This window comes from Struthio camelus, chromosome 4, assembly GCF_040807025.1.
Source record: "Struthio camelus isolate bStrCam1 chromosome 4, bStrCam1.hap1, whole genome shotgun sequence".
Lineage (NCBI taxonomy): Eukaryota > Metazoa > Chordata > Aves > Struthioniformes > Struthionidae > Struthio > Struthio camelus.
In genome coordinates, this window is record NC_090945.1 from 24,254,725 (window position 1) to 24,282,646 (window position 27,922).

General features: G+C 40.7%; 1 long non-coding RNA gene across 1 annotated transcript; it reads right to left on the reverse strand.

Moving 5' to 3' along the window:
* Positions 1–69: 69 nt before the first annotated feature.
* On the reverse strand, positions 70–27,900 carry LOC104138017 (uncharacterized). Its single transcript, XR_692862.2, has 6 exons — positions 27,853–27,900; positions 22,583–22,711; positions 21,518–21,621; positions 18,222–18,317; positions 3,535–3,659; positions 70–1,592 (listed from the first exon to the last, which is right to left on the reverse strand). It is a non-coding gene; the product is annotated as an uncharacterized lncRNA (long non-coding RNA).
* Positions 27,901–27,922: the final 22 nt, after the last annotated feature.

Sequence of the window (27,922 nt, forward strand, 5' to 3'; positions counted from 1 at the left end):
TATCTAAAGGAAGGTAAAAGCTTTACTGTCCCATGCTACAGAGACATTAACCTTGACACAAATCTGAAAGGTGACTGGTGTCTAACTACATGACTAATCAATGACAGAGGCAGGACCCAAAATGTAAATGTTTGGGCTGCCACATATCCCTGCAGAAACCGCACCGTTCTCCACCTCTACAGAGTCCCATCCCCACAACACATTTCTGAACGTGGAGAGTGTGAACGTTAGATAAGGGAGAGCAAAGTAGCGGCGGAAGCCCATGATCGGCGCGCATGGACCACTGAGGGTCCTTGGTGGACTTCCCAATGACTGATTCAGGAATAAACCCAAGGAGCAGCCTGGAAGACGAGCAGCAGGAAGAAGGCATTGATACAGAGACAGGTAAGTCCTGCCTATTATTTTTAATATTATTACAGGAAGAGCAAAGGAGAGAATGTAGCATAATGAAGAGGGCTTTCCAAGTTAGGTATAATGATAATGTTATGAAGAATTATAACTGGGGAGAAAAGATCAGGATGTGGGTGGTACAGGATTATCTTGAGCTTAAGACAGAACCATTTCCATGGCTCCACTAGCCACAGCTACCTGTGACCCAGGCTGGATTATACCTGTATTTGAGGTAGGAAAGGAGATGAGGCATGCAAATCTTCCTTGTGTTAAGTGCCTGTGGTAAACAATGGGGCACAGCTTTTGTGCACTCTGCCAGTATCTTTGGCAAGGCTACGGTTGTGGAGAGTTACCCTTTGCAACCCAAGCAGAAATGAGGTGTTCTCTCTAGTTTCCTCTGTCAAGCTGCCCTGGCTTGCAATGACTTCACATTAAAGCTCCCAAGCAGGCTAGTGGAGCAGAGTTAGATTCGGTCATTCCATCGTCCCACCGAAGGCTGCATCCTTGCTTCCCAGGCTTTTTTTTTCCCTGAAGGAACACAGCGGATGCACAGACTGCTCCATGACCCCTTCCCTTTGGAGTCTATGCATCCAGACAATCTCTCTGGTCATTCACAACGGCATAATGCACCTGCTGGGACGCTGGCTGCCGCTGACCAAGAAAGGTGATAGGAGGGCAACAGCAATTGCACTGTGCTTGTCCTTTAGCATGCTGTGGCTAGTCGGCTCCTCACCAGTCAGCGGGCCCAGCAGCGCTCTGTTCATTGCCAGCCCAGCAAGAAGAGCGCTTACTGGCCCACAGCAAATGTGAGGCGTGCAACACTGCAGCTGACCCTGCCCAGGAGCCTAGTCACAGTGGAGGGGAGCAGCAGTTGCGCTGGGCTGTCTGGCATTTTCATGCCTGCTTGTCGAGGAGCACAGCCCGGCCTCACAGTCTGCTCCGTTTTTGTCCCTCGTGCACAGCAATTTCCTCAAAGCTAAGTGTTTCAACAAAGTTGTCAGTAAGTCCATGTGAGCAAACAAAGATTTCACAGTGATGCTGGGCTTGGCTGAGGAATTTCTTGAGGCTTTGCCATGTTGTTTAATGTGAAAATCTTGAATAAATGTTCTTCATCAGTTGGACAATAAGTCACTTTTCAGAGCAGTTTGGTGCCTTCTGTTCCCTCTGGCTTAGCTCCCAGAGTGTGACGTGCCCACAAAATCCTATGTGAAAAAAAATCCATGCAAAGGTCTTTAACTGAGCCTGCTCTGTCACCTTCCAGCCTTTCAAAGGCCTAAGGGCTTGTCAAAGGGCAAATCCCTTGCTGCTGCTCTGTCACACACTCTCCAGTGAAAGCTTAAAAGGAGTATTTATGACATCTTGCACAGTGAAAGAGTAGGTTGCCCTGCCTACAATACTTATCTGGGGAAAATAGGTGAAGCCAGACAGACTCTGCTGGAGCACGGTGCTTTACTATGTACTTATCTATGCCTCTCTTTAGCTTTCTTTTCTGCTATAAATTATAAGCATAGCCTCAGGCTCTGGTGTTTGAAGGATTTTGATGATCTGCATGTTCAGCCTGGGCTAAGCTCTACTGCTCTGCTCAACAAATTTATCCTGATTTCTGGGCTACTCTGGACTATCTATGAATGAGGATTTTTTGTCTACTTCTGAGCTGTACTAGCTTCAGTTCACATCCCGTTATTGCCAGTGCAATTACAATTGCTCGACTTGTACTTGCAGTTCATTGCTTGAATCCTTTCTGTGACTGTACTTACTGTAATTCTTCTGATAGGCTGCAACTATGTGCTTCAGATGCTGACACCTAGCACCACCTGCACTTCCACCAAGCCAAGGAACAGATCACAGAGAAAATTGCACTGAGGCTATCTCTGATCTGGATGAAACTATTTTGTGCCTCTGAAAAGAATGAAATTGCACTGCATGGTGTTGGCTGTTAAGAATTTTAGGGAAGCTGATATGATTCACCATTAATAGAAACACTGCATTTCCATGCAAAAAAAAATTCATGAATTATGAACATCATTAGGCTAAAACTGCAGTGTCCAATGATATAGAAATTGAACTTTATCTGTTAAAACTGAGCCACGTGTCTTCCTATGTCTTTTACACCTAACTATTAAAATGGTAGTAGATGAAGTTATAATAGAGAAAACAGCAATAGAAAATACTGATTGTGGAGTGTGTAATAAATATAAAGAATTTATTACTAGCTTACCGTCAAAAGAACTTTGAAGGTCACACGTAAAGAGTTTTTTTTAATCAGTATTTTTTCTTTTTGATTTTTACTAAAAATACCAGGAATCTTAAGTATGGTCAGTCCCAAGTCTGGAGATATAAAATGTTGATATTTACACCCAAATGGTAGCACTGAAACTGCTGAAGGCATTTACATTCTTTTTCTCAAGTATTCATTAGACAGACAGCTAAATACAATTAACAAAGACTTTGGTGTTCACCTCTTTTGCTTTTTCACTAGAGTTTTTCCTCAGACATGGCTTTATCTATTTAAGATAAACTGAACACATGTGGGCTGATGCACATTTTGGGGTAGCTGTCTATAAGATATATAAGGTCATGGCTTGTTTTGGGAATACAGTTTACTTGGGAACAATTTGTCTACTGTGTAACAGAGGCCATGTCTAGGAAGATAAGAGCAATTCAGCACTGTTATCATTTTAAGTGGGTTCTGCATTTCATGAATCTAACTCTGTGCAGTTTCTGAGTTTAATCCACAACGACTCATGCCCTTAGAGCTTCAGGCTGGAAGGACATTACATCACATAGCATGCATAACTGTCCGTTCAGGTGGTGCTTTCCTAAGCCCCAGGCAAACAGCCCATCCTCTGTCCCACATCTGGGAAGTGGTATGGTTCAAGCACGGGGCCCTGAGCCATAGACAAAAGCCAGAGAGAGGGCACAGGAGATGTGTCAGGCCCAGCATCAGGCAGGAATAGGCACAGGTGTGAGCAATATCCCCTCGAGAGGAGCCTTTGTCCAACAGCTGCAGTGATCTCTTTGCAGAGGGGGAGGCAGGTGCTTACCGGGAGCCAGGAAATGACTAGCAGTCTCTACCAAATGGGCTAGTCTGCCCAGGAAGGTCTGGGGGCTGTTTTTGGTAAGATTTTGGTGTCTTGGACTCACCTCGTGTAGCTTGGTGATGCTTGACGTCTCTTGGCTCCTGGAATGCTGTGTGCTGCCTCTCTGAAGGGCCTGGGATGGGAGAAGTCCTATTTGGCTGGGCAGTAGAGCAGGTAAGATCCTGGTGTCTATGAAAGAAATATTTTCCAAGTCATAAAATTCATAAGTGTGCCTTAGGCTGAGGTTAATCCCTTTGTGAAAAGAAAATAAACTATAGCATATACAGTTTTTTTCTTAGTTGGCAGGATAGGACCTTCTCAAGCCATGCATGCAAACCGATTGAAGATATAAAACGTGCTTGAGTGTGTGGTTGCTAATGCTGGGAATACGATGAGGGTACTACAGATGACCATATTTTCACAGGGCTTATTTACAATAGAAAAGGAGGGTATGTCCAGGTGACTTGGCTTCTCAGAAACATCTATTCTATTTGTTTTTCTGTATATTCAAAAAAGAACTGAGAAAATTGAGAAGACTACAAAGATGTGGGGCAAGGTCTTGCTCCTAACTTGGTTCCTGAGTGAACTTCCATCTCTGTTTCCACGATTGCAGTTAGCCTTGTCAGTACAGAACTATCAGGTATGATACCTCTTGTGAGGCAGGAGGAAAATTTGTGCAAGATAAACATTTTTGAGTATGACTATACCCAACAGCACAAGCTTCTTGAATATCTGCTCCTATGCAATATATTTTTCTTCAAGGGGTTACCTATGATGTGATACTTTCTCTATTGGATCTTGGATTTCTATGAATTAAATCAGGCAAAACCCGTTCCTTGAACATGTATTAATTTTGCTGTATAAATACAGGAGTGTAACAGGCCTAAATAGAAGAGTAACTTCTGTTTCAAAGCAAAAGAAGAAAAGCATACAAGAAATGAGATGCGGTAGTTTGCCAGGGTCATTATACATGACGTATAATTTTGGTAGGTTGTATGGATTTCCATGCAGAGGCTGAGAACATCTGGCTTGTTCAGCTTGAGCTGATCAGATAGATATCCCTCATACAAAATTACCGAGGTTTCACACAGCATTGACACTGGGTTGCTTTCTTCCACGTAGCTCTAAGCAGATTAGACCTTATTTTGCTTAACTGCCCATGGTTGTTTTTAGTACAAGATGGTGGCGCTGGCTAGTACAAGATGGTGGCTAGTACAAGATGGGAGCGTTGCAGCATGCAGGGGCTGCTCGCTTCTTGTGCTGCGTTGTCAAAGTGTTACTTGTTCCCTGCTGTGTAACTTCAGTATGAGGCCTCTTTCTCTGGGTCAGTGAGTGAAGTGAAGGGGCTTTGCTCTCAGGAGGAGAAGTATTTCACTCCTAGCAGTGCGAAAGGTGTTTCTCTACTAATGCTGTGTGCCACTGTCACGTGCAACCACAGGCAGTGTCCTGGGTGTTGCCTGTGGGACTGCTAGAGGCTCCAAGCCATCACATGAAATGGCATGATTGAAAGAGCAGAGAAAGAAAAGGTGGCAAGGAAATACTGCATACAAGCCTCAGAAACAAAGGCGTCTCTGTTTTCTAGTGTTATATGGGGGAGAGAGGAATGCTATGTGGAAGATCAACTGAAGGAGCAATCAAAAATTGGGTAGAATAAGGCTCTTCTCCCTCCCCCTCGCTCAGTACAGCAATGCTAATGAGTTTGATGGTTTGGCTCTGAGAGATCATAGCACCAAATTAAACAACTGCAAGTGTTTTGGGTTTTTTTTTTTTTTAAAGCTGAGAACAGACTTTTAAAGGGGAAAAAAAGCGGGATGTTTCTATTATTCAGGTAGCCTTTCCTAAGCCTGCCTGTTTATAACTACAGATATAGCAGATCTGACCAAAAGTCTCTGTTACAGCTTGGAAAAACAACACGTTCTAACATCTCATGGAAATTCTGGCATAGCAGGGTCTCGATCCAGGAAAACTCTTCTCTGAGTAGAGGCAATGATAACATGATAACACCAAATATCCCATCTTAAGATGAAGAATAACATTTGCATTGCATCATAAATTTTGAAATTCTGAGGGGAAAACTGTCAAAGGTATCTGAGTCAGAGTGGCCTGGGGCTCTTTTTAAGTACTGCAATGTAGCCAGAGCCCTCCTCATGTGTTGGCTGACATAACCATCACCTTGTGCTTTTTGCCGAGATTGTTCTGTTGCACTGGGCTGCTGCCTTCCAAAAGTGAAGGACTTTTGATATGTGTAGCTCATCAAAGCAGAGATGTATTTGCTTTTTTAATCTTGGGAGTTTTGGTCTCTTTCTTCAGGCTAATCATAAGTTAAAATATAGGTTGAGAATCTTTCCCCTTGAGCATCTTAAATCCAGAACACTAACAGCTTGCAGTTAAAATAAAAGAAGTCCCAAAGAATTATATTTGGATAATATAATCAATATATATAATATATTATAATCTTCATTCTGCACTGCAGAGGACATTGATCCATGTGAGCTGCTCTGAGCCCGGCTTATATGAGAGTGCTGGAGCTGCAAACGCTTTGCCCCAGGGTGTCACTACTAGCAAAGTTGAGACCTTTTCAGAAAGAGGAACATGAAGAATAATGTGCGTGGGGTGGCGGGGGGGAGAGTTTCTCATCTTTTAAAGGAGTGTACAGCTTCAGTGAGTCCAAGCTGTATGAGGGTCTCCAAGGAGGTGGGTTAAAGTGGTTTAACAGCTCTAAACTGCTTCCTCCCTCCCCCATACTTCTCTGTGTAAGACAGTGACAACATGACGCAGCAGGAGCAAATTTACTGCTTGAATTCTGTAGAAATCTAGAAAATCTATCAAAAAGTATGTACATATTTATAAATAAAAAGTAACATTTTTTTTTTAACTACAAAAGTATCTTAGGTGAATGCTTTATGTACAGAAGTTTTTGTTTTTCTTTTAAGCCAGAGTTTTGTTCTGAAAAGGTAGCAGCTGAGTTGTTCTAAAAATCAGGAGATTTTTAAAGAAACACATAGCTGTTATTGTGAATTACTGTTCACTGCTTGAAAGTATCTTATGCAGACTTTGAATTCACTGCGTTGCAAGTAGAACTGTAAAATGGCTACGCAAGTATAAAGAAAGTTTACAGAATATAGTTTTGTTCTTGATGCTACCTTCCAAAGACTTGTATAACTCACTTCCTGCTCTTCTGTGAATTTACTCTCCCAATGGGAAATGGAAATAGTTAAAAATCCCTAGTGCAGGTCAGCTACCTGCAGAGTGAAGTGTGTTCATTAAGCATGAACAACTTGGTTTCTTGCAGCTGTCACTCTTTTTTTTTTTTTTTTTGGAATAAAATAATAATGGTAGTTCAAAAAGAAGTCTAGGCTGTCGCTTTAAGCTTAGTAGTACAGCTGAAGAACAGTCTACTTAACTCTACAATGTGGGAGATGCTTCATTTCTAAGATCTCTATTGCATTTACATAGACCTTCCTTAGCAAATTCTTCTCTACCGTAATTCTACACACAGCCTACAATTCCTGAGTCAAGACTCTCCCTATTGAAAATGATGTGAGGCAGACAGGTTAAGGTCTGGGTTTCTGTCTATATTACCTGGAACACAGTGTTCTCTCTTTAGTTCCTCTATCATGTACTGGCAATGCCTAAAAAAGGGGGAAGAGGGGAAAGGAAATGAGGTTCTTTTCAGGACCAGGCCTGTTAATTGCTGTATAATGAGACAGTAAAAAGGACACCTGAACATGGTTCCTGCAAATTCACATACATAACATAGTATCACATCAATACGAGGCTGGGGGGTGTGTCACACTGACCTCATTATCAGTTGGGGTTCTGAAATGGCATATCTGCAGCTTCAAAAACAAATGCCTGGACTCTGAAATATTAAGGCCAGCTATACATTTGTATCCTCTCCGGTGGGAGGAGTTAGAAGAAGAGAGTCTGAGGGATCTCCCCAAATAATTCAACACTGAAATAAAAATACTAAGAATAAGGACTAGCTAAAGACTTTGTGCAAACATTAGCCTACAAAGTTGTGACCATGGCACTGCAATGTACTGAAACCAGTTCACTTCCTAAACTCTGGAAGTAGGATAATTTCTATCCACATCTCGGTGAATCCGATCGCTTGGTGGGATGCACCAAAGCGCTTGAGATGGCCAGTTGTGAGCCTGCTGTTAGCTACGATATCTTTGCTAAAAGCTATTAGGTTTTGTTTTGCCAGCTGACGACATGGGGCTCAAGTGCAGTTACTGAAGCGCTCTCAACACTGATGGTATTGTTTATGCTAAGGTACCAAACCTGGTTGGTACACAAACCTTATCTTTACCCTCCCAACCAGTGTGAATTAGGCAGGTTAAACTTTTCAGTCTTTCTAGTTTTTATTGAAATCTAGATAATAAGACAGACACCATCTGGGTAAGGCAGTGGTTGTAATTCTGTGGGCCTCTAGAGCTTGAACTATTTAATTTTTCTCTCAAAGTTCTGCTCAGGAAGCTACAAGATAGCTGTTTATTTCATTTTGGGTTGTTCTTTTTACTGGCATTCCCCATTTAGAAGACTTTCACTAGTTCCATACAGTACAATCATATTATCCACTAACCTTCGTAATTCCTCACAAGATCTCCAAGTGTGAAACTTCCAGTCATACCTGCTATTGGTTGAGTTATTCCAGTTCACACTGGCCTGTATCTATTATTGTTTATGGCAGCAGTTGTAAACTGTACTAGAGCAGTAGAAATAGTCTTTCTTGAATTCGTACAGCTTACTCATACTGTTAATTTATATACCTAACAGTCGTTTGTAACACTGTAGAGGGAGGAATAATTAAAAGAAAATACTTCAAAATCAAGTTAAACTATAAAACTTTACTTATAAAAGTAGCCTTAGTAAGAGTGACTCATCAGTGTTTTCTTCAGGCATCTTACTTAGTTGCAGCTTGAGCCAGGTACTTGTACAACTAACTAGTAAAACTTCTAATAGCCAATATACATAGATACCCAGGAAAAATATTTTGGTATTTTAACTAAAGATAATATCTCCATTAGTCATTTAAATGGTAGAATGGGGACTGATCTTTTCCATAAGGAAGCTATTTCACCAGCAGGACTTACTTCTGAATTCTGAACTTTGGAGAAACTATTGCATTAGCACTACTCAAATTCATTTTCAAAAACACAAAATGAAACTCCTGATGGAGTAGGATAGATAATAAATACATAATTATAGGATTTGTGTGACCTCACTTTCTAAGCACGATCCCTTTTCTAACAAAATCCCTGCCACTCAGTACTTACATCTGACTTGAACACGGCTGCTCTCACTTATCTTGTCGGCCATCCCTTTAGATGTCACCTAGTAGACATGTACGAGAAAAATCTCAAAGAATTTGTCCTGGTAACTTCCTATTAAAGAAATGCGAAGAGAGAACAGAGGTCACCTATTGTTCTTGGAAGGATATTGATGAGTTTCACTGTAGTGTGTGTAGGAAGGAGGACAGCAAAGACAAATCCTGCTTGCGTGGATTGCACTCAGCTAAGTTACTCAGGAGAGTGACTTTTGATTGGAATAGCTAGTACGGTTTACCAGTGAAACGCAGAGAGGAGCGTGATGCAACAACCAATGCAGAAATCTTTCATCAAAAGCGTATATGCTGTCACTAAACACAATGCAGCTGCCTCTTCTGCTCCCATTTCTCTCATCAGTGGGACTAGGACTGAAGCTGAGAAAGGAGTATAGCCTGTTCCACGCTGTTTTGTCAATAGACAGTGACTTTCAGTCATGCCTATTACAGATCGCTGATTCAGAGGAGAAAGCTAAAACATCTAGATCCTCTGGCAAACATGGCTTATTCTTCAGCCTGCAGTTTAGACTTGTATTGTCTGCACCATTCACCTGCTGCTGCGAATGTAAGTTCTCACACAAGCTGGCTTCCTTCACAACCTGCTGGACACTACGTGAGGAGACTTGCACTCTGAGAGCCAGAGCGAGCACGTGCTCTCTCTACACTGGCTATAGCTCCCTCAGCCTTCCAGTCCCGGGCCTTGACTGCCTCAACGTGCAGATCATCTGGCTGGGCAGCTGAGTCTGAGCCATGTGCAGGACCCCTCTGCTCAGGCCTTGGACTGAGGAGGGACTGGGCTCCCTCAGTCACGCTGCTCTCCTAAAGGAGCTATTACTACTCCTTTGCAGAGATGGTATTTTCGGGGAGGAGGGAGCGTTTAACTCCCTCCCTTCCCCGCCACATACTTTTGCCAACTGGATTTAGAAACTGTAAAAGCACTTTATCCTTAAAACTTTCTTGAATCTGGTATTTCAGGAAAAATTCTTCACAGCTTTCATCCCCAACTTGGATTCTGAGTAACCTGGTTTTCAGCTTTCTAGGCTTGATACTTAAGGGAAGCTTAGCTGTGCTTCTTCTTGTGCTAACTCCCCCTCCCCCTGTTCCTGAGGCGTCAGCATTTAAGAGAAACTGTTGTTGAAATAATCTTTGTTTAGGTTTTGAAAGGAAAACAATTCCTGATCCTACTTGGGATGAAATTCATTCCCATGGAGAAAGCTATCATATGACTGCTAAGATTCTCTTGCCAAAAGAGACTACGACTATGTAAGAAGCTAGCAAATGTGGTGATAGACCCGTTGACAAAGGTACTTCAGACGTAGTGTGTGTGGAAAATGCTGGCCTCCAAGACAATTTCTGAGACTCTTTTCCAAGGCTCTTTTCAACCAAAAAATACCATGCCCTTTCCAGAGTCAGCTTCCATTTTGTCACACAGTTTGGAAGTGAAGACTTGCTGCCAGCTTCCCTTCACCTTGGAACAGCACAGGGACAAGCAGGTCACGAAGAATGAGTCACCTTTGAGTTTGAAAAGCCTTGCTTCTCACCCATAAGACAGCAGGCACAGGGGGACTGTCTGTGTTGCCCTTTAAGTCCTAATCAGTCCCTCCAGTACTTGTTAGCAGAGCATCTATTACTGAGTATTGAAGCACTCAGGAAAAGCAGTAGCTGATGCAGCGGCAGTTCACTGACACCTAGATAGCAACGAGGACCACTGTATGTTAGAAAAGCACCTCTCAGTGACTGTTTCGCCAAGCTGAATGGAGAGCCAGTTCTTTTTCTTCCTAGAAACGCATTTTGTTTGTTAAACTATTGGCTGAAAGTGGAGGGCCCAGGTCCTAAAATCACAGTTTGTCTAGGGCTTTGCTCTCGCAGCTTGGAAGGGAAGGAAGTAAGCGTTCCAACCAAACTCTCCCAAGTTATTTTGGAAGAGCTGAGAGGGCTGGGGTTGCTACTACAGGGAGAAATTACTAGCTTGTGCAGATCAGCCTGCAAGAGGAGACCAAAACCCGGTGCGCAAACCTCTGAAGCAGGTATCAAAAGATCTTTAATTTCACCGCCCTGATGTCATTTCATACTTTTTTTCTGAATCACAGAAGTCAGATGACGCTTTGATCCTTCCCTCCCCAACAAGGATCAGTAAAAGCAGGGTAAAGTGTTTGCAAAACAGCATGAATGGCTTACTTTCTTGCCTGGACAGCACAATGTGGAAGGTAATATACAGGCAAAGAGACCAACCTCCTGAGATGTTAAACACTCAGTTTCTGCAGGTGTATGCTTTTCATCCAGAAGAGTTGTCATAATAAAATTTCTTTGCTTTAACTTGTAGTGTCAGGAGACCTTCTCAGCATTCTCTTTCCTCTCAATTCCATTTTTTTCCCATTTCTGAGGAGTCTTTGCTGTTATTGCACAGCTTGCTAAGTTGTTAAGGCCAGAACAAAGTAGAACAAATCAATCGTTCCTCCATCTTTGATGACGTGATCCCGGAAAGAGTGAACATTCCACTCCACTTTGTGCTTGAGTATGTAACTCAAAGGTTTCAACAAGACAGTTTCTTGTTTGGGAATGGAAGCTACTATTTTTTTATGTGATGTAGTTATTTATTTTGCTGGAATCTGATATAAAGTGTGCTAAAACATACTAACATCTTTGCTAATAGCTTGAATACCACATGGCATTTCATCGCAAAATACTTTAAAATAGTGATGTTATTGATTTTTTTCCCCTCCCCTCCCCTCCCGCCTCCCAAATAGCTTAACAATGCTTTAAAAAAAAAAAAAAGAGTGAATCTTTATTCTAGGGCATTACCCAATTACTGTTAAGACTGTAAAGACTGTGCAAACGGAGCAAGATGAAAGAGCATCACTAGAATGAAGATCATAACATTAACTGAGGGGCCTACGATACCTAAAAACTCAACAAATCAGATGTGGTTTGTTTGTCTGTGCCCCAAAAGCCTACTGTGGAAATAAGCCATTATTGCTCATCCTTTTATTTTTCATCTAGAGCAAAAGAGTAAGGAGGAAGAAGAGGCAATCTGAGTGAGTCTGTCTATTTACGAACCTGCTAATACCCTCAGCATTTGGTGTGCTGCTGCATACTGGTATGAGAGATTAGTGCCCAGTGGGCCTCTGGGATGGAGTACTAATAGGGGCTTCTCTTGGGCTTTAATCCAGCCAGGCAGTGTAGCCACAGCAGTACTGCACAGCAGGACTCTCCTAGCTCAGCCAGGCCTCTGAGCAAGTATTTGGCAGTTGATGTTCATCCTCCTGTATTTCTCTGTTTTCAGTGCCCCTGTCAGTGGAGTTTCAGTCAGTAGAGTCTTTCTGACCCTAGACATACTCTGCCCAGAAAATGCTGAGGTGTTAAAGATGCTTCCTACATGTCTATGTAGCAAACTTTTGCATTGAATTAGCACTTACAAGCCTCACTTAGGCAGCTACGAGACAGCCAAGTCCTAAATCAGTTGTCCACCGCCCAAAAGCAGTCATCTGTTTTTATGTCAAATTTTGATGGCAAGGTATTCTGATAGCATTACAGCAGGTATGCTCCGAAAGTATATATTTTTTTCCTCTCTGTGTACCAAGTTGTAAATGCAGGCCTAGTTCTTCAGTTAATTCACTGCAGTATAATTTTCACTTTAGAGCATCAAATCACAAAAGCTCCTCATTGAATATCTTGGCAAAAATTACTCCCATTTATCCAAAACATAGCAACTATTCAGCGTCATAAAGAACAAACAAGAACCAGTGATTTGCTGCCTTTCCTAAGCTACAGAGAGCAACTCAATCACTAGCTGTTTATGTGTCAGCTGAGATTTGAATGCTTTCTTTTTTTTCCCTAACGATCTCCTTCCTCTACCTAAATGAGATATCTAGTTAAAAGAGAATATAATTCAATTCTTTTTAAAAATGTCTGGGGGATAGGTAGAAATTTTGCAGAGACAGAAAGAGTTTTTAATATATTACAGTGCCTTTCAGTCAAAATGATTTAACAGGGTGGGACATCTTGTTCTGTATCGCTGAGCAATTTCAGAGCTTTGTGAAATATCATTTGTGGGCTGCTTCTGAATGACAGAAACCACTGAGCAGCTCCCTCTCTGGAGATGAATAGGAAACAAACCCTATTTTCAAACATATACACGTGCATTCACATACACGCAAGTTTCAGAGTTAGTTTTCATTTCACAGGATGTACAAAAGCTTTACTTTTGGGGACATTTTTTGCCACTTACTGTCACTTTCTCATTTGCTAAAATGAAATCATGTGTCTTTAGCATAATCTTGATTATTCTCAAAAGAGAAGCCCCAATAGTTTCAGTGAATATGATTTTTGAGAAACTGCCTTTTTGAGAAAGGTCATTCAGAAAATTTCGTTCCGAAACAGGTGGCTTGACCTTTTCAAGCTCTTCTCCTGTATTTCAAAGCATCAACCGAATGAGTAAAGGACTTAGAGCATGCTCCGTTTCAAGGTTAGACAAAGGGTAGCGGTAGGAACAGAGAATTGCTGCACTAGATTGTAGGGCAAGGCTGTGACATGGTGTTTTCATCGCTGAAAGTATTCAAGAGTATATTAGCAAAACATAATACTAAAGCAGAATACCCTATTACTATAAAGATAACTGACCTTATCACAGAGCAGGAAGAACTAGGCAATCTTTCAGGTTGCCTTTCAGCCTTGTGCTTCTTTCTATCATTTTTATTGCAACTTTCAAAGGGTTTTCCTGGCTCCCCCCCCCCCCTTTTTTTTTTCCTCCTCCAAATTAGAGCTATACAAAGCATTTGCTAAGAAATATAAACTTCTTGAATACACTGGAAGCTGTATGCTTAGAGAAATTGCGTAGCCTTTTTACATTCTAAAAGTGAATGTACAAGTCTTAACTCCAGAGGATCAAATATAGGCAAGAAAGTATACTGAACTAGTGGAAAGTGACAAAAAAACCCAAAACCCTAAAGCAGCTGTTACACAGAATGGTATTAAAACCATAATCAGGCTGTATGTTATATATGAGATCAGCAGTATATCATGGTAGATCATGGTAGAAAAAAGCTACTTCCTAAGAAACAACTGGTATTTCTCCAGTAGTCACCTTGAGCCAGTGATGGAGACAGAGTTTACACAGGTTTTCAATAGCAAGTGTTAATGCATTCTGTCCTAGATATGAGACTAGGTAACTTTTGTTAACATAATGAGGTATCTTGTGTCTTGCTACTGAGGTTCAGCAGGATTAAACCACTACCACAGTTTAGATAGCCCAGGATTACATCTGAAAAATAGAACCTCAAATTAAATTACGATACAATGTTTCTGCATCACTGAAAACTTGCTATATTAAAATAATATGCTTAATAAGTAAGACTCATTTGCTTACAGAGAGGATGTTTTGGAGTTTTGTTAATGGCTAATTATTGGGCATGCCCGAATATGAGGAAAAAATAGGAGTCAGGAAAAAGTAGTAGAGAGAAACCCTGTCAGAGATTTAGAGTATGTGAATAAGCCATGTTTTGCTAACTAGCTATACTTTTGGCTGTGACATAAATTATACAAATGTGCCACCCTGTCTTGGGGTAGAATTCACTAACAAGGAAGAGAGAGGTTCCCAAAAAATCAAAATGTTCAAGAGATTTTTTTTTTTCCTGAGCAAACATGTTTCATCTTGGTTCTTATATTGCATCTTTTCTCCATTGTGGAAGCACCTCACAAACTTTCAAGTATTGACCTACATTCACTTCTGCCTCGCAGACTGCTGGGTCCAAGACTTCAGATTGTTTCTTTGATTTCTTTCCATCAATCCATGCACTTGCTGATTAAAATTTTTTTTTGGCAAACTAATAAATAAAATGCAAAAAAATGTTCTAAAATATTGACCACTCTGAAAGTGAGGAGGAGGTTTTCTTTGAACTACAGATTTGCATTTTCCTATTAACTCTTCCACGGAAGCAGCCATGGCCTTCCTATAATGCTCTCTGTAAGACTTTAAGGATCTCCTGCATCTTCCTCCTTCCTTTCCCCCTTTCTGTTGCTGAAATACTTTTTTCTTCATACTTGTTTGTTAAATCAGTTTAATCTTGCTGGATGATAATGTTAATACCATATCTGAGGAAGCTGTACAAAGAAATACCCAGACTGCAAACCAGGTCAAACAAAAAGAGGCATTTTTAGTGCACGTGCGTGCACACACAAAGTACCCAAAACACCAGTGAATTTAAAAACAAATTGAATATAGTCATGATGAGTTTGCCCAGAATGCTTACAGTTGTGGTGCCACAAGTAGCAGCATACAAAAAAATTGTAGAAGATGAATGACTTGTAGGCAGCAGTAGATTAAAATATACATCAAACAAGGACAGATAAAGTAAGTGAGAGTCATGTCTAGATTTCAAAAAAACAGGGTCAGGGACTCATACTGGAACCCACTGTAGTTAAACTGTTATTTCTCACTGTGCATCTAAAATGGTCTGTACCTTACCTTCTTTCATGCTGGGGATACCTGAAAAAAGATCTTTTCTGTCAAAACCAGATCCACCTTTGTATGAAACAAAACAGTAATATTTTTATATTTATCAATGGGAGAGTTTCTAAAGCCCAGTCACACTTGAGGGAGAACTTACCCATAGCTCTGTACACAGACTGACTAGAGGAGGAGCAGGGAATTGGTGTCAGAGTAATTTTAAAGCACATGCAGGACTAGTTGTAGGTCTGACATACAGTTTTAGGAAATATAAATGAAACCTGAAAGAGGGAACATATCTACAATGGGACTGGCTGCAAGGAGTGGGGTTTGAGCACTCAAAAACAAGGTCATAGGCTTTTTTTAACTACTCAGGCCCTATTTACACAAATGACCACTTTTCATTTTTATGGGGTTTGTTTTCCAAATGCAGGCAACTACCTTAAAAATCAAACAAGACATTTCAGAGCAATAAATAAAGCTTATTCTATGTTATAGAGGGTCAATTCTAGGTGCTGCGTAGCTACACTAAATGTAATAGAGAGGGTCCTTTTCAGGTTTTAGATTATTACTTCCTCCAAGAAGGAGTGCTCAATGTGAGCATATTTTATTAGCACTTACTGAAATATCGTACCATTGGGAAAGTGGAGTGACCAAGGGGGAACATTTTGTTATCGGACAGTACTGCATCAGTCATGTTGAGATGACTGCTCCAGGCACAAATAAGAAATGCCAAAGTCCCCTGCACCATAAACTCAATCTAATAAACCTATCACTGTGTTTACATACTAAATGCTCTAAATAAATTCTAGTCAGACTGTTGTTTTCCAGCGCGGGAGTACCTGTACCTGGGTGTCATGAGCTGCATTCATAATACATCTCTCTTCTGTGCAAAAGCACCCTCTGCTGGACCAGCTTGAGACGTAAGCAATACATAAAATTACCAGATAAATTTTTTCTTTTTTTTTTTCCCCCCTCTCCATAAAAAAAGAAATAAATAGATGAAGAAATTTTCTGTCACCTCCCACTTCTACAGGGGCCTCATCTCCTGACAGATGCAATAGAAATAGCAGAACTGGTCAGCTTTTCTAAAATGTGGTATGCTGTGATGAAGATGTACCTTCTCTGCCACAGGCAACTGTATGTAAGCTATCTCATCTACACACATAGCACAGAGAGGGGACAGCACTTCCATGAGCAGAATTCAACGAGACTGCCAGAGGGCTTAGAGGAACAGAAGGCCCTTTCTCAAACTTTCTCAGGATCCCCAAGTTTCACGCTATTTTCCAATGCTCCACTGCATGCCAAGGAGATTCTGATTAGGCCTAGGGAGATGGCATTCCCCAAGAAACAACTTGTATTACCAGTCTCAGACTGCTCCTTCCATCTTCATGGAGACTATCCTACAAATTCTTAGGAATGTCTAAGCAGGGTGAGATGTCAGGAAGTTGGAGAAAAAAAAATGTGTCCTGGTGAAATCACCATGCTATTTTGCCAGCCACCTTAAAAATCACTCAGCATCAGAAGAGATCTAAAGTAAAAGTAAAAATGAGTTATTTTTCCTAAATGTGAGGTTAAAGAATCAGTTACTTGGTTTAGAGAGACAGAGAGACCTAAAAATTAATCAGTAACACTATCCTCCCCATTCTGGTTCGGCCCAGTCTCCCTTTCACCTAACAGGCTCTGAAGCCAAACTGCTTCTCTGGTTAAGTCTGACAGGTCCCCAGTGACTATCTGATTCTTTAGACAAGCTCCATCCTCAAGGGTTGTCTTCTTTCAGCAGGATCGTGACTTAAAGAAAGGTGTCCCAATATCCCCTTCCCAGACTGTGGATGCCCACCTAGAATTAAAGCTGCCAGGGTCTCCTGTAATCCATGCTTGCTGTAATTCATTAGGATCTCTCTTTAGAAAACTCTTTGCAATGAAGTGCTCTCTGCAGCAGTGGTAGTTTTTAACATGTGTGCAGTAAAAGACCTGTGAACGCTTGCTGGGCAAAACTAGATAGTGTTATCTCTTAATTTCATAGTAAACCAAGCTATGATACGCTGTCAATGTGAATTTTTCTGTCAGGTGCCTCTACTTAAAAGCAGTTAGTTATGGTAGAAAATTATGAGTTCAGCATCTAGCCAGGCCATAAACAAATCATTCATACAACCTGTATGAAATTCTTCCTGACGGCTGATAAGAGGCCAGAACTACAACATGGATTAACTTCAGCAAGCAATATTTTATAACACATATTAACATGATGTTTTACATACAAGCATGTAAGTGAGAGCCAGTAATGTAGCCAGTTACTCTGACCTGACAGAGATTAAATGTTACAGCATCTCAAATAAACATGGGGACTATGGTTAGTTTGCAATAACTCGCCTCTAAATACAGCTTGCTGGGATTGCACGATAGCATCTCCCAAGTGGAAAGAAAAAGCATCTCCTTCTTACCCCTCTGAAGGTAAGAACAGCAGGGAGTGTGTCAGTGGGGAGGAAAGAGCCCCATAATTTTGTGGGAAGTTAAATGAAAAGAAGAAAGTGAGACAAAGATACTTAGGAAGAGGCTTAATACTGTAACTAATTTTGCATATGGTCTCATTAGTAGATGAAGGAATTTGACCAACATTTTCAGCACAGGTAAAAATAGCAGGGAGGCAATAAGATGAGAGAGAACAGATGAAGAGAGACTGACCCATGTAGAAGAGGTAGCGCAGTTTTGTGGAAGAATGTCAAGGGATTAGAAACTCCAAAAGAGAGATGAAGAAAACCATATCCAAAAGGAAAGACTCCCTAAGAAAAGGAACAGTCAGTGCAGCTGTTAAAACTATTCACAGTGAACTATTACTGAACAAATTACCTTTTCCTGGAAAGCAATGAAGATATATAGTGTCCTTTTCCTTTAACAAACACATCGCAAATAAATATATAAATCTGAATCCTCAAATGACTTCATTTCTGGTATGTGCATACTACAATGAGCTTACCAAGAGAAGATGAAACTCAATTTTCTGCCTCAAAATATACTTCTTCTTTGACAGTGGACAGAAGTTACTTCATCTTTCTCTTCCTAACTTCCCCATCTGTAAAATGAGAATAATGGTACTTTGTTGCTTTACAAGACCATTGCGAGGATAAACACTTTGAGACTGTGAGTGCTCAGATACAGTGATATCCTGAAATAGATGAATATAGGGTATTCTTATTAAGCCTTCTGCACCAAAAGTGAACATCCTACAGCTTTTACACAAAAGAATATGTACTATTTTCTATTCTACTGTTCTAGTCAACGTCTCTGCCTGCCAGCTTGATCTCAGAACCCAGGTGGAAAGCAAACTGATAAGTAAAATCTACGTTAGAGTATGCTTTTATACCTCACTCACTTTGACAAAAAAACCCACACAGCCCTTGGTCAGAAATGTTAGATAATACGTCAAAAGAAACATTAAGTAAAAGAGGTTATGACCAAAGCTTCCACCACAACTCAACTAATTGATTTCCAAAGCATTTGCTGAAGTTCAAAATTGTGCAACTATCTTTATCTTTTTGTCTTTTCCATCTTCCTATATACTCTGCAAATTTGTTTTATTCATTTCCTCCAAGCAATTATTTGTTCAGAACAAGGCTGTGTCAAAAGAATCTCATTCTAAATTGTTATCTCAATTCAGCCATGTGGAAATAGCTCTTTTTTTCAGATTTGAGCTTTCACCGAACTTGAATTTCAAGCTTCGTAGTTACGGCTCTGTGTGATTTTTGTCTAGTTCAAGTTCCGTCTTTCATTCACAAGCGGAGCTGAACAACTCATTGTCAACAAATAATGAGTCTAGTGATGTGAGAATCTCAGTTTACAGAATTTTTGAGACCAAATACAATTTCCTCAAACGTACTTCTTGTTCTACCATTGTAGAAAGAACTATTTTGGTCTCTAAAGCTTTAGTTGTAAATGCCATCCTGTGAACATCCTCACAACTGTTTAATTTACCAATTATTTCAATAAGTACGTGTATAATTATCTATTGAGTCACTTTGTAAATAAATACTTAATATTCTAAAGTGAAATTTGCTCAGCTATTATTGGTCATGCTTGGGAGTTATTCCAGTCCTTGGCCAGGGGAGCAAAAACAATTGTGTAGCAAATATACATTTCTGTTTCACTGAATACATTTGCATCAGAGTTTGAATTTAACTCTTTTCAAATATTTGTCCCTATAAAGTTTGCTTATGGAAACAGACAAAACCAAATATACAACTAACTGCCAAAATTTGCTCAAGTGTTAATTCATGGCAAAAACATACTTTTGCTATGCCCACTTTCTAGCATGCAGCTATACACCCTCAGCCAAGCAACAAAGCCTTTCATTGACACTGCTAAGGTCAAAATCTTTCTGACTAAATTATATATTTTTTTAACAGCCTCCTTCAGATGGACTAAGAAAGCTTGTTAACTGGTTCACATAAGTCCAGGTGAAAAAACTAACCCAGTAGTCCAGACATATATGTTTCCCTTATATATTAGGGGATATACATTAGATCCTGAATACCTATCAGCATTATACTCCAATATGTATTTATTTTACTGGCTCAAGTTAAACAGCTTCTGGATTCTTGATTATATCATATGTTGGACAAAACCAACACACAAAGAAAATTGCTATCATTACTAATATTCCACAGAACTTGCCTTCACATTTAGCTGGAATGATACCTCCTCTGAACATATGCCAGTTGCGCTCCTTTATTTAAATGTTACTGCTTGTTTTTTTGTTTGTTTGTTGTATTTTGTTTTAATGTACATATTTTTAACTGGAAAACTAAACAACAGCTGTTATATCCCAATTTAATTTATGTAAAGCCTCATTCTTAAAGGGTTTAGTCAATAAAATGAAAAGAAATCTTAGCACTGAAGACAAATGCCTAAAAAGAAACCATGGCGTACAATTTTCTTAAAAAGGAAAACAACATAGCATTCCTCCAACAGAGTTTAGAGTCCAATTTCCTGGCCTTTCTGCAAAATATGTACACTGAGATATTAAGAAACACAGAACTCCTTGGTAATGTAAACAATTAGTTTTAGATAGCTTTGTTACAATTACAATTAACTCTTGTTTATTCATGGATGGATTATCCAAGGTTGTGGTCCGGCTGGGTCCCGCTTCCCCACAAAAGCCTTTGGCCGGTCACCACTCATGGCAACATGACACAGAGCCCCAGCCTTTGCATCAGTCTCTACCCTGCTACTTGCACCATATAGAGGAGGTTTAGGACCAATCAGATCCATATCTCTACCAAAATCTCTTTACAAAGGTGAATGTATATAGCTTGTAGCTAGCCCAATTTATATGGTGGGTATTATCTGTGTTTTCACTTTACACAGTTTATTTTCTACTAGCCCAGAAGATTAAGAACTCACTGTGGCCACTTTTTGGTTTTGAACATGAATCTTCAACAACTTCTGTACAACATTCTTTTTTTCTAGATCAACCCTCCAAAACCCTTGTTCTTTTTTCCAGTTAACACACTTTAGTCAAGAAATTAAATCACTTCTTTCTCTCTTTACCTTCATACTTGTCACATTAAAGGAAAAGATCTATTTTCTACTCCTCTTGTATACATTTCATCAAATTCTTTCATCACAGTTGATAGTTTGGGGAGAACATATACTATCAGAGATGAAGAAAAACCTGTGGAAATCCTCACCAAAATTTTGATTTAACTATAGCTCATAACACAGGAGAAATTTGGGGTGAAGGTAACCTAGAGAAATTGCTGCAGATATCTCCCTCGCAAGAAGAGAAAAAATACTGCGCAAATTCCCTAGCATAATCAAGGCTGTTGCTATGCACGTTCTCAGAGATATGTCAAATAGCCAAGTTCTCTTAACACTTCCTGAAAGGTTTGATGTGAGCTTTGGGAGAAACATTGCATAGTTTTTACCTTACATGACTCAGTTCACAGCTCTTTGTTTAATGGCACCATCCGGCCAGCAGTACTGTGGTTGTCCTTTAAACAATTAACGTTTCCAAGGTGTGCTCAGACAGTAGGGTTGTTTCTCAGTCTTGAGTATAGCAGGTGAATTGTCATATATCAGATAGCACCACGTGGTAGCTCTGGATAAAGGCTAGGGTTTTTTAACAGTACCTTATTTTACAGCTTCACAGGAGAAATAAATACCCTGCATTTGCAACCTGAATTTGTGCACTTTAACATGCTAGTTGTAGATCTTGAGGATATTTATTGCTTAGGTAAAGCAAAGTTTCTGGTGTAAAGCCAATGGAAAGCTTACCTGAGATGTCATTACCTTTACCGAGCTGGCCACTGCTTCAGAGCAATCCTTCCCACTCTCTAGCTGTGTTCCATATACAAAAATTAAAGCAGTAATCCAGGAACCTGGAACATGATTAAAAAAAAAAAAAGACAGCTTCTTGATAGCAACAATTTACAAGTTATTTCCTCTTTGATTCAGAAAAGAAATTTTTACTTTTCACTGAACACCTGCTGGAAGAGAACCTATGCCATTAACTTTCTAAACACTCACTCAAGGACTGTGATCCTGCCACGTTTCTGTTATTTAACAAACCCACAAACTTCCTCAAATATGCTTCAAGTGCAGGGGAAAAAAAAAAAAAAAATCAAAGGCCTGGAGATCAAACTCAGTTTCAGCAAGTTGCTACTGAGGGACTCTCTGGCTATGTTTGTGCTTTCTGGCGGGTGTGCTACTTGCACAGCCTGGGGTCACGTTGCCCTGATGATCCACAGAGGCACCTGGTTGAGGCCTGCCACAACTCCTGTCTGTCCTGTGCATTTGAGTTTTCATCACTTGGATGTCATGTGCCAGCAGTATGGGAGCGTGCTGGTCTCATTGAGAGATGGCATCAAGTTTTGGCCAAGACGAGTGCAAGACCTGGGAGCTGGGAAGTGCTCTCAGCTTAGACAAATTCTGGTATGAGTACTTCCACTATGTCTATTTGTGGAAGCTCCAACCCAACCAGAAATAATCTAAAGCAATGAAAACGCACCCTAAAATCTGCAGAAGCAGCAGGATCTGTGAAGGAGACTGTCATTTACATTTTTGGTGTGAGACTGCTGGAGATAAGAAAGACATAATAAAGTTATTGCCAATATGACCTATGGGAGTGCTGTTCAGCCACATGCGCACAGTTTAGAACCCACCTACCCAGTTTTAGACAACATAGACACATAGACAACATAGGCACATAGAAGAGCATGTTACATGGACTGAACATTAATGCCTTTCTGCTGGTGTTATGGGAGAACTAACTCTTGCAACAGTGGAGGGGAAAAAGCTATACTAGTCCCTGGACCCAAGTGCAAGTTACAGCTCCCTTACCTTAATCTGTGCAAGCTGGCCATGATCCCTAAGGGGCCTCCACCAAGTAGAGATCGACCTATTGTGTGAGGCTCCAGGGAGAGAAGAATCAGTGCCAGACAAGGCCTCCTCACGACAGTCTTCTGGTTCCTGTTTGGGGATACGCAACAGACTTAATGCATTAACTCATGAAAATAATTCCTCTCTCTATGCCTCAGGTGCCCTATTCATAAATACAAATGTTTCTTTCGAGCCAGGATTCATTAATATCAGTAAAGCACTTAAGAGTTTGGATGGAAGTGTTTTCTCTATAAATATAAATACAGGCCAATAATATTGCACACTGAGATACCATTCCTTTAAGAAATGTAGCTAAAATTTCTGGGGAATCTGTATGCTTCCAGAAATTTCTGAAGGGCTCAGAGAGCAAAGGCTATGAGCTGGCTCTGCTCCATTAATGTAAGCCTTGCTCCATTAATTTTTGTCTCACATTAATCAGGCAAATTATCAGGTCTAATTATTGCAAGACAACATAGGACATGTAACCCCAAATTTTCCTTTCTGAATGTTAACAGTAACAGTCCCTTTTGCCAGAAGCTCTTTACAAATGCACGCTAAAGAAAACAGCACACTAAATTAAAGAGGGCTGTTAGACACCTCATAATATTAATTGGCATTTTATAGCTCTTTATATGTTCAAAGCAACATTCACAAATCACCCAATTAATCTAAGCTGTTTGAGTTTCTTCTGCTTCATCATTTCAGTCAGCTCTGTGCCTGGCACATGGTCCAGGACCCCTGTGCCAGAGGCAGCTGGGCAGTAAAACCTTTCACATGCTGACCAGCTGCCTCTAGCCCGCCAGGTTACATGTGAAGGGAAGAGTCCACAGTATTCAGTCAAGCCAAAGACTACATCCCTAGCAAGCTCTTGAAAAAACAGACTCTGACCAGAAGTCATCCCTCCCCAGGCTATAAAGCAGTACTGCGGCCTTGCATGTCAGACAGTTAAAGTTTGCTAATTACCCTCACTGGGTACATGGCACCTGGAGTAGGGAACAGGCCATAGCACTGCATCTGCATCGCAAGCCAATAGGACATGGCCCTAGCTGAAGGGGAATGTAAGAAGAGAAACTCTTGTCTGAGTCTCAAACTCAACAAGTAGGACAGGATGGGAACTTAATTCCTGCAGCAATCCTCCAAGGCACCCCATTCCCACCTTCGAGGTCAGGAAATCTAGGCCCAAATCTGCAGTGAGGTCTAAGCGACTTGGTCACCAAGAGCGAAAACAGAAGGGTGCCCAAAGCAACGCAGTGGATGAACTCCTGGTTTCCTTCAAGTCACTCAAGGCATCACTGAGGGATGGGAGATCACTCAATCAGCAAAAAACCATGACCGAAATTCAGACCCTGTGAGGCCACCCACAGTCTCCCCAAAGCTTTGCCACCTATCCCTAAACAAAGTTTCTTTTCCTAACGCAAAATACAATTATAAACAGGTTAAGCCAAACAAAGCTCAAGTGTGCTCTCTCTCCTCTGGGGAAAAAGGTAAGAGGAAGGTTTTCTCCATTCTCTCAACAGACATGTTTGGGCAGCTACATGGGTTAATGCATATGGCTGAACCACTGGGACTGTCCACACGGGAAAAGCGAAGCAAAAGCTTTTAGTCCAAACCTCAGCAGAAGAGATTCGTCCTGCCAATGAAAACTTTGATTAATGCAGCCTATTATCTTTCCTCATACCCCCATTTCACTGCCAGCAAGGCCTCAGTTTGAAGTGTTAGGTAAAATCTTGTGATATGTTACTGATCTCTGGTTGACTCTATGTTGAATATACAGTCATGTTGAACATACAGCTAAAAAGAATTCCTCTTTTAAAACATAAATTATTTAAATAATTGAAATGATAGTCCATTAAGATCAAGGGTTAAATTGCCTTCGATTTTTATGGGATCAGTATTTCACAAAATGACATATATTAATCTAACTCTCATGTTTCAATGACAGAGACTAGCTAAAGTAGAAACAATTTATCTCAGATCTCTAAAGATTCCTTAAATATGCGCCCCCAAATCCCCCTTTCGTGGGTTCTCACATGAGATCACTGTGATACTTCACCTATGTCTGCTTTAATCTTACAACAGTCAGGGGTAGTGCAGAACTCTACAGTGGAGGTGGGGTTAGTGTTTTTCTTAATTAAACCTAAATAAACTTTGACTGCAGCGCGATCAGTTAGGAATGTCTAACAAAGGCATTTAAATGTCCTCACTCATAAACAACTCAAGCTGCACCACATTCAGACCTTCAAATCAGACACTCAAAGATTTCAGGGAGCGCTTCAGTTACGACTCTGGCTCGGTGACCTGGGCTGCAGAGCAGATCCCAAACTAAAAGGTACATTTCCTGTGTACCAGCTTACACCACGCAGAGCCAGCATTCCCAGCGCCTGGCACATAACATTCCAGAACTGAACCCAAATCCTAGTGCCGGCTGAGTGACGTTATGCCTAAATCACAGAAGGATCTTACGTATCTTGGTCCATCTCCAGAAGTAATCATATTAGATGAATTGCACAAACCATTCTTTCGCAAAAGATTGAAAAAGATAAATGTGCACGAGTTTGAACTATTTTAGCCTTTCTTCTACACTTTTACCTATTTGAAAATCAGTGCTTATGCAAACCAGTTTAACAGACCCTACTGCATTGTTTTTCCCAAACCAGCAGGACTCAATTTGACAAAAAATTCAAAAAAGTCTCAAGCTCTCCTGTTTATGTCAGTGTTGCATTACTATACCATTGTTTTGATTCACTCTTTGCATTTTCATTCCTTGACAGTGACTTCTTCCAAATATACAAACATGTAGGCTTGTTGTTTAAAAAAGCAAGATTAAATGTCCTTTTTGGTTTTTTTTTGCCTTTCTCTCTCCTTTCCCCATTCCGTCTTCTCACCAAACAAATAAAAAATCCTCAACTCAAAGGCTCTGATCCTGCCTGCAGGAGCATCCTTGAAACTGCTGGCGGTACATAAAGTGAAACACCTATACAAATCTTTCTAACACTGGGGACTGAGTCCTCTCTAGTCCATAGTCTTCTCTGGCTTATCATTGTGTTGACCACAGAAAACAGTGTAACAACTTGAGGTTGACAGGAGCACAGCTGAGCAACACTATTGGGGCCTTTCGTAGGTTTTAGCACAGCGCTCAGATGCTACTGTGGCGAGGGCAAGATAGATATTTCTGCCAGCTTGAAGGCAAGCTATCAAAGGCTTCTCACCAAAACACACTGTTCTTCACAGGGCCTCACACATAGTACTAGAAAGTGCTTGTCAGCCCTCTCCTCACTCAAAGCATTTTGTGCCTAACACTTTCCTTCAGGATATTCCTTACTCCTCATCCCTGATTGGAGGTACAGGCTCATCAGTTCAGGAGACTGTTTACCAGACACCACTGGACAATCTAGAGGAAATTCGGGGAAAAAATAAATATATATTTTTAGGTCAAAAGTAGGTTTGTCCAACTAAAGCCTGATAGTAGATTTGCCTACTAGATAGTGCAAGAGCTCTTAGTTAAAATGTACATGCAATGCGAAACCATGCTAACTTGTGTTTTCCCTCCAAATCACTCTTTTACAGATGCCACTGATCTTTGCAAAGCAGAAAGGGGGGGAGGGGTCAAACACGTAGGTACAGCCCCGATGCAAAAGGTCTAAATCTACTGAAGTCAATGGGACTTCACCCATTTACAGCAGGTCTAAACCAAAAGGAGGAAGTTCAGTCTGCCTCTTTCTGCACTTTGTATGATCTTTAGATAAACTTTAGCTACATGTGATGAGCCCCTCATCATGCTGACAAGAGCTTCATATTCACTATTCAGTTAAATATAAAATACGTTTATCTCTTAAACCTTTATCATTCACAATTATTCCCCAGGGCACAAGAGATAATGAGTCAGCGGGCACAGATTTAATTATCAGTTTTTACTGTAAGAAGATGAGGTTTATTGATATCACTATCAGACAGACACTGAAACGAAGCAGATGTTAATCTGAGGTTAAGCTCCAGGAGGCGCCTAGCAGTCTGACCAAAGGGACTAATGTTCATCAGTTAATAAAAGAGGAGAGACTTCCTCCTCTCCCTCCCTCTGGAGGCCTGCACAGAACTCACAGAGCTACTGCCTTGTTTCGCAAACTCCTCCTTGCACTGTTTCCAACCCATTCAACAAAAGGCTTGCTTGTTAATGCAAAGCTTTCAGTCAGCTCCAGTGGACTGTTTAACCTAACATCCGATTTTGCTTATATAGGAACTTTGTGGTTGGTTTTGGTTTATTTTTCCCCAGGATATCCTAAAGGATGATAGCAGGGAAGTAGAACATACAAATAAAGTGGTTACAAAGTTGCTCTGGCATCATTGTTGTGAGGAGAAAGTGTCATTGATTCCAATTGCATCAAAAACAACTTTAAAGAAATCCATACCACAGCAAATCTCTGCTCTCCAACTCAAATGTTACTACATAAAGGAAAGAGACTTGCAGTAGGGAAGGAGAGGATGATGAAATAACCCAAACTTTCTAGGTTTCTTAGCTTGCTGTCACGTTCTCATGTGGAGAGCAACAACGTGACAGACATACAGACAGTCATATATTTTACTAAAAAATACAGTGGCAGCTGACAGTCACTGAAGTATACTAATATTTCTTATGGAATTAGAATATGCTATAGGACTAGTGAGTTGCTGCAAATGATCATTTAGATGGGTAATTTTCACAGCTATTTCAGTGGTACACTTTTTTCCTACTAAGAACAGCTTCCTTCTGTCAGCTTCAGTGGAGGATGAATGAAAAATTCTTGGTACTTTCTAGATAACCATTAGGGCTGCATTGTACAGCATGCCAGACATTTTATGCATGGTGTTGTTAAAAATGTTGTTTTTTAATTACCATTTATGGGTAATTTCTCCAGAACAGCTAAGGCATCTTTAAGCCATACAGTGTTGTAGCACCATGCAGATTCTCCTGCCTTCTCACAATCCAGAAGTGGCACAGTCTGGCCTTGTGCCCAGGCCTCCCACACAGACAGAGTTGCTTTGCTTTGGACCCAAGTTTCTCTGGAGCTGGTAGTGAACTGGTGAAACTGGCTGCTTCTGTGCTTGACACTGCAGTGCACAGTGCAAGAGCAGGGCACCAGAAGTCCCAAGCATCAAAAGAACTCACTGCCTCAAGAGATACAGACAAACGTGAGGAAAGATACACAGATAAAACACTGCATTGTCCAAAATAAAAGAGAAGTAAAGTGGCTCACCTGGGACCAGAAGAGAAAGTTTCTGGATTATATTTGCGCATGAAGTCCTGTAGGCCATATTTTCTGTGTT